Here is an 8,300-nt window from a genome sequence, read left to right as displayed (position 1 = left end):
AAAAATATTTCTCCTATTTGAAAAATAAATGTCTACGTTATAATTTGAAAGAATTTTTTAAATGGTTACTTCCATAAAAAATGACAACATTTACACGGAATTTTATTTTAATTACGATTTTTAAAAGTTGGCATTTAAAGGCACAACCTTTATTTTGTGTGAAATCTATCACCAATGTAAAATTCGGTGTATTTTTTCTGACTAAAAATTCCTAATCCTACATACACTAACTAAAATAAAATAATTTTTGGTGCTCATTTATAATTTAAGTCTTTTATTAATGGTTTAGCGAAAAACTTTAGTCAACAAAAATACAGTGAAATGGTGGATTTGAAAGAAAAAAATGAAATGGCCATGGTTTTATATGACGACTTTTAAAAGTTGGGATTAAAATGAAATTTCAATAAACATCGTGATTTTTTATGAAATTGACCATTTAAATAAATGAAATTCATAAATAAACAAATAAAATATAATATGTGCTAAATTTATATATTATTTATGAAATTTGATTAATTAAACTGATAAATATTACTCCCTACATTTTTTTTAGTTGTCCATTTAGCTAAAATTGTACATATTAAGATAGTGGAGATTTTGTCTTACATTATGTGAGTAAATACTTATATAACCCTATTATGTAATAAATACTTTTGTAAATTGAGTCATAAAGTCTTTTCTTAGGGAAGGATAAATTTGGAAGATAATAGCTAATATTATCTTGAATTTCTAAAAAGACAACTATCGATGGAAAAATATATTTTACCTAAAGTGACAACTAAAAAAGAATGGAGGGAATATGTAATTATTTCTAATATAAATATAATATGTTTTAGAATTAAACTTAAAAACAGAATATATTATAAAATAATATATATTATATATTGAATGTCAATTTAAAGATATTTTACCCAAAATTTTAGAAAAAATTACATAAATGTCCAAATATGGCTAACATTTTCACATGCTTTTTTTATATATAGTTTACATCAATAGCTTTCTATTACAATTTGAGAAAAACAACAAAAAACCCAACAAAAGTCTTTCTCTTTTCACTAATTACAATTTAACTTATAATATTTTCACTGTTACCACTTTATTTTCATAAACACCAACATTCTTCATCTATTTTCAACCACCACCACTTGATCTTCAAGGCAACACGTGTCCAACGAATTTATCCTCTATCTTTCTAATTCCTTTCATATATTACGGTTTATGCCACCGTGCTTTTGACCTTTATCTCTTTGCTTGGCCGGAATTCACAGCTGATTTTTTTGCCGGAGTTCAACCACCACCACTTGAATAAATTCCTGTTTGTATTTGTGTATATATCAACAGGTTATGAGTCTACATCCGGCGAAAAAGCTTCGTATTGTTCTATTGATGCCTACAATAGAAGGTTTTCACTAGAAGATTTAGGATATGTTTTTCCATTGTTATTTAGAAATTATATGAAATTAGAAAAACAAAATGATATTTTATTTTTTTTAATTTGTCATTATTCTTCTTGATTTAATGGTGTACATATATCACTTGAATTTATGTTTCAGTTGCTAATTGTTCAATTCAAAAATTTTAATTTATGATTTAATGGATGTTTTTAGTTTTTGATTTTGGTGAATAATTTCACGGTTTGGTTTGGAGCTACTAATTATGACACTCAATTTTTTTGGTTTGGGACTGCTAATTATGACACTCAATTCCTTTTCATTCTAAAATGATTATTTAATTAAACTTTTATTTAATTAAATGTTAAATATTTATATTAATGTTTTTTAAAAAAACTCAAATTATTATAATTTATTTATATATTTTAATTATAGAACGAATCAAAAATAATTTATTCTACATAAAATTTATAAAAAATTTAATTTTAAATTTGTAAACTATATATTAAAATATAATATTGTCAAATTACGTTGAAAATTGAAAAAATTATCAAACATATAATTTGATACATTGCTGATACATATTTGATACATCTGTGATACATATATGATACATTTTCGATATATATATATATATTTGATACATCTCCGATACATATACGATACATCTCAGATACATATGTGATATATATCAAAAATTGGTCCATCTTCAAATATTTGAAATTAAAAATAAAAACACCCATGATACCAAAATTTAAAATTTTCTACCATATTTCCATAATTATCTCAACAGCCAAGCAACCCCATATATTTTATTTTTTGACTTTAATTGTAATCTAATTCTTTTTATTTATATGATGGATACATTTCCGATACATATTTGATACATCTTCCATACATATTTTTGATACATATCTGATACATCTTTGATTCATTTTTTATACATATTTTATTCATCTCCGACACATGTTTGATATATGATCGTTCAAATACTTTTTCTTGTGTTTTAATACATATTGATACATTTCAAATATATTAGATAATATTGATTTATAATTTTTAAAGAAAATAGTTAAACGGCGCATAGGTATGTTAATTTCTCTTTTTCAAAATTTTGAATTGAGAAAGTGAATGAGATGTAGTAAAATTGAAGTTTAATTAACCGAATCAATTAATATTTTTAATTATTATCTGTTCTTTATCAATTTAATTAAATCAATCGACAAATTTGATCGGTTTGATATATAATTTAGACATGATATATACATTTATTTATATGTATTTTTTAGATACATCATAGATACATAGTTTATACATGATAAATACATTTTTACTACACAATTTATACATGATAGATACATATTTGATACATTAATTGAATTAACTAATTAATTTGATTGCTTCGTTTTTATATTTAGAAAATCTTATAAACATATATGTAATAATACTAATTAAAATGAACTAATTAGTTCATTTTAATTAGTATTATTATATTTATAATTTTGTATATATTTGATCGGTTCGTTTTCATGATTTCACTGGAAGTCCAAAGTGGAAGAAAGGAAAAAAAACGAGTAGAAGTGCAAAATATTCGATAGATATTTGATACATCTCGGATACACAATAGATACATCGCTGATACATAATTTATACACGATAGATATATTTTTAAATGTATGTAAATAGATACATGATAGATACATTTTTCCTAAATCTATATACTGTATATTTTTTAAAAAAATATATTTAATAGATACATTGCTGATACATATTTTATACATGATAAATATATTTTTAAAATATATAAAATAGATGCATTGTTAATATAAATTTTTAATTATTTTATTTTGTATTTTTATATTTTTAAAATTTGATTATTTTTTTAAAATATATTTATATTTATATTTTTAAAATTTAATTATTTTATTAAATATATTTACATTTTTAATATTAAAATTAAAATTTATATTATATATAATAAATAAAATAAATTTTAAATATAATTTAATATAAATATTTCATATTTAAATAAACATTTATTAAAATAAAAAACAATTATTTAACAAAGCACTCATGCATTAGTTTAGTACTGATGCATGACTTAGTAGGGCTGACCTATGTGTCAGCACTACATGGCCTGACGCGCGTCAGGTCAGACCCACATCAAACCTAACGCGCGTCAGTTTTTTTAGTAATAGGTTTTTTAATAAAAAAATATATATTTAGAAAACAAAATCCATGAGTCAATGGTGGATAGGTTCTATTTATTATTGTAGAGAAAGAAGAGAGAATCTTTAATAATACACGTGTCTCTATTCTAATGGAATGGTGCTAATGAAAACTTTTGTGTTTTATGGTAAGAATGATAAATAGGTGATATAAGTGGGGTTAATGACCATTAAATTTGGTTTTTGTTAATTATTTCCGAAATTATCACCCAAAAACTCGTAATTCCCATTTTATGCCTTTCAGACCGCGGAACTGTTCCGCGGTTTGTGTAAACCGCGGAACAGTTCCGCGGTCTGTCCTACGTGGCTCCTCGCTGGAGGAGCCACATAGAAAAAGTAAATCGCGTAACAGTTACGCGGTTTGCTTTTCCAACGTGGCAAACCGCGTAACTGTTACGCGGTTTACTTTGTGCAGTCAGGGAATTTAATTCCCTGACTGCACTGATTGGGAGAAAAATTCTCCCAATCATTTTAATGTAATCATTTAAAAAAACTTTAAATAAATAAAATATTTATTTAAAAATGAAAAAAAAATTATTAAAAAAAATTACGTTTTAATTGTTGAATTTTTTAAATTTAAAACGTTTGAATTAGTTAATTTTTATAACATTCTACAAAAATAAATTTATAAAATACTACAAAATAATTATATTAACAAATATTCAAATATAATTTATACTTCATAACAATAACATATTTAATAAACTAAAAATTACAAATTAAAAAAGATTACTACATCAGATAATAATATACAAAGTACAAAAAAAAAATCACCTAGGAGTCCTATCGTCATATCTGCTAGTGACCGGGAGGTTCGAGCGCAAGTTGTTTCTGTTACGGTTTGCCCGACGGCCTGTACTGATGGTGAGGTAACGTCGACCTGGGCGACCATCACCATCTCCCTCTCCTGCATCGGCGTCCTCGTCGTCGGCTCCGTCGTCACCTTGCTGGTCCTGGGGAATGGCCGTACTCGTCGTTGCTGGTGGCGGGGTAACAAATTCTCCTTGTTGGCGGAACATCATCGCCTCCATGCTGTCTAGACCTAACCAACTGCTACCATATGACAGAAAGTTTGTAGTCCCAGGTGTCTGTGGAAGTCCCTGTGAAGCTGGAAAGTCCTGTGTACCCTGTGTAGGCTGATCCCACTGCACCTGAAAAGAAGGCACCGTAGGTGGTACATAAGCAGGCGGCGGTGGAACAAAAGGCGAAGAAGGTCTTGGTGGCACTGGATATGAACACGACCCCTGAAAATAGTGATGTGCCGAATCCCCGTAAAACTGGCCAGAAGAAGAAGGAGGACCCGATGAAAAGGGTGGCGGTGCAGAGCTGGACCCCGCGTAATAGTAATGCCCTCTGAAAGGATGAAAAACCACTGGGGGAGGCATAGGATCGGTCGGACGCTGAGGTGGTGCAGGGGGGTGACGCCGCTCTCGCTGTCGATGTCGCAGTGTAGTCGGATCTATCGGCGCGTCAGGTATGACTGGTAGTCGATGCGGCGGTATAGAAGGCTCGATAGGGGGCGATGTAACATCACGGCGGTCCTCTCTAGTGCCTCTCTGCGTGAAGCTCAGTGTCAACAGGAGCATCCCTACGTACACGCTCCACAAAATCGGCCTGCAAATAAAGATATAATACGTTAAAAAAAGTAGAAAATTAACCCACAATTTATTGATTAATTAATTGAAAAACATATAATTTAAAAAAATACCTGTGCTCCGAGCTCAGCGCCCTGTCGTGTGATCCAGCGACGCGTGACATACCGAAACCAATCCATATACTCGGAATGATAATGAGGTGGGTCCTGGAGGGGCTGTCCTGAAATTACAAACCGGAGCGGGTCGTCCCACACACGAATGTAGTGAGAGTGTGTCTGGATCCAAGATGAGCTGCTCTTCAGGGTAAGGGAGTGTAGTGAGTGGTCCTGAAGTGGGGCGTCTGGAATACCCTGTTGCAGTCCGAACTGCTGCAGAACTCTGTCTGCCTGGTGCCACTCAACAATATGAAAATAAATAAGTGGAACCGTGGCCCGCCAAAAAGCGCGCCCATCTAAACAATACGCTGGGATAGTGTCCAGCATATCATCAGTGTACGGCTGCCAGATAAACTGCATGTATAAAATATAAGACATTTAGTATTAAAACATTCCCACAATGAGCTATTTAACATACGAGATAATAAAACCGAAACATAATTTCTTACATCTTCGTAGCGAGATGTGTCAAGCCGAACACGGATGTCAGGCAGCGAGTGTCGAGCCGCACGGCTGGCGTTTCTCTGGCCTCCCCATCTGTTATTCAAGAACAACAACACATTAATCCGTCAATATTTAAGAAATAGAATAAAATTAAAAAGCACGGAATTAAATAACAGTAAAACACACCTGTCGCCCAGTGGTAGATGTGGTGAAATAGTGGGATCGGCAAGAGCGGGAGCAATAACTCTAAGTCGGTCCAATGCCCACAGCTGCAGTATCCACAACGGCCCGCCCATGTTGCGGCGATTCGCAGACCGCAACGAACATGAGCAAAGCTCGTGATATAAGTAAGCCAGTGTCGCCGATCCCCAGCTGTAGGTCCGAACTACCGCCAAGTCCTCTAAAAGTGGAAGAATCCGTAACGAAGTCTTTCCACTACCGAGGTCAGTGAAGCACAATCCTGTGACAGCGAGCAAGAGATACGCCCGTGTGTACCGATGGACAAGCTCGTCAGTCGCCTGGTCTGGTAATGCACCGAAGTCGGGGAAACTCTCTAGGATCCAAGAAGTCCGGACTGTGGAATTTGCAGGCTTTTTAGGATATCTGCCCGCAGGAATCCCCAAAACCCTCTCTGCAAAACATACCTCTTCAACATCCTCATGAAATACCTTTCGCTCACCCAAAACATACCTCTTCAACATCCTCATGAAATACCTCCAGGATGCGGCAGTTTCCGACTTCACAATGGCAAAAGCTATCGGCATGATGTGATTGTTCCCTTCAATTGCAGAAGCAATCAGCAAAGTCATTTCGTATTTTCCATATGTGTGGGTGCCGTCGATGTACACCACAGGCTTGCAATACTGAAAACCTTTCACCACTGGCTCGTAAGTCCAAAACATATGCTTGAAAGTTCTGAATTGTGGATTGTTTTCAATTGGTGTACCTGTGCATACACCGTTATTAGTAATTATTAAATCGAACATATTTTTAATACTCGAAATTTTTTAAAAAAATTACCGGTAGCATGCCAGACTGTCCTGGGATTAGCAACGGTGACATTCGTCATAAAATTGCAAATCTCCTTGAAAGAGTCGCCCATTGTCCGAACCTGTTTGCAATGGCCTTTTCCTTGGCATACCAAGTTTTTTTGTATCCGGGCCTAACTCGCAATTTTTGAAAAATGCCCTCTTGAAGCGTTTTAATCCTAATGTCACGTTGCGGATGCAATTGCGTGTCGATGTGTTCAGCTATCTGTCGCGCTCTTAAATTGCGATGGTCTTGGTTCATTGATTGGCCGCTGCATTGGTGGGGGCCGTTATATCTTGTTATTATCCAGTCTGACTCGCCTTTTAAAAGCGACGCACGCAACCTCCAATTGCAAGTGTCATTGTTCACACACACAATAACAATTGTTTTACCAGTTGTTACACTGCTCTTGTATTCTTTATTAGCTGCAATGTGATAACTCGCCGCGCATGTCTGGACAGCATACCTCGAACTAAAAACCATCCCCAATTCAAACTCTTTGCCTGCTTCCCATATTGCATTTTCTTTAGGCCACAGATTCATATTGACACACATGTCGTCAACATTCTGATGCGTGTACTCATGAGGAAGGCGCGACTCAAAATGATCTGTATTTTGTTCCGACCCACCACCGACATTCTCACCATGGGTGCCATCTCCATTATCACCACCGATGTCATCATCATCATCATCCTCGTTGTCATCAGCAACGGCCCCGTAGAAGTGTTCTTCTTCCTCATCCTCATCACTAAAATCATCACCATCGTCTACATCCGCACAGTCGTCTACATCCGCACAATCGTCTACATCCACAGAGTCGTCTACATCCGCACAGTCGTCTCCATCCGCACGTACTTGAGATAACGGATTGTACACAATATAAAACTCAAGTACCCTCATTTGTGGCGTCCGCGAAACATTACGCCACATTGCTTGCATATGAACATCTGTCTCCATAGGAAAACCATCATATTTTTGAAATCTTCCATGTTCATCGAACCGAGGCACTCGTAGATAAATCTTCACTATCTCGTCACCATCCTTCAGCCCAATTACCCTTCTAATTACGACTTGTAGTTGTGCAAAATTCACTACACTCGTCAGCTCAACCAGTTCTGATTTACCGGAAACATAATCAACTCCATCCGGAGTCGATAATATTGTACCATCCCAATAAATTTTTAGGGCTGGCAGCTCATTTGTCGTCATTACTACATTAAAAAAAATATAATTTTAACTACATTTTTAGGGCTGGCAGCTCATTAAAAAGAGGGTTACTCTCATTTAAAATATAATTCAAATATTCTACATGTCAAGTTCAAATTTTTAATAATTAGTCGATTTAAATGTAAATACGAATATTTTATGTTAACTTTTTTCACAAACCTACAGTTATAAAAAATTATATTTTCTCTAAATACTGTTAAAAACAAATACCTATTATATTTAATTTTTTAG

This window comes from Mercurialis annua, linkage group LG2, assembly GCF_937616625.2.
Source record: "Mercurialis annua linkage group LG2, ddMerAnnu1.2, whole genome shotgun sequence".
NCBI lineage: Eukaryota > Viridiplantae > Streptophyta > Magnoliopsida > Malpighiales > Euphorbiaceae > Mercurialis > Mercurialis annua.
The sequence above is the reverse complement of the archived record's forward strand: the minus strand, read 5'-3'. Positions refer to the sequence as shown.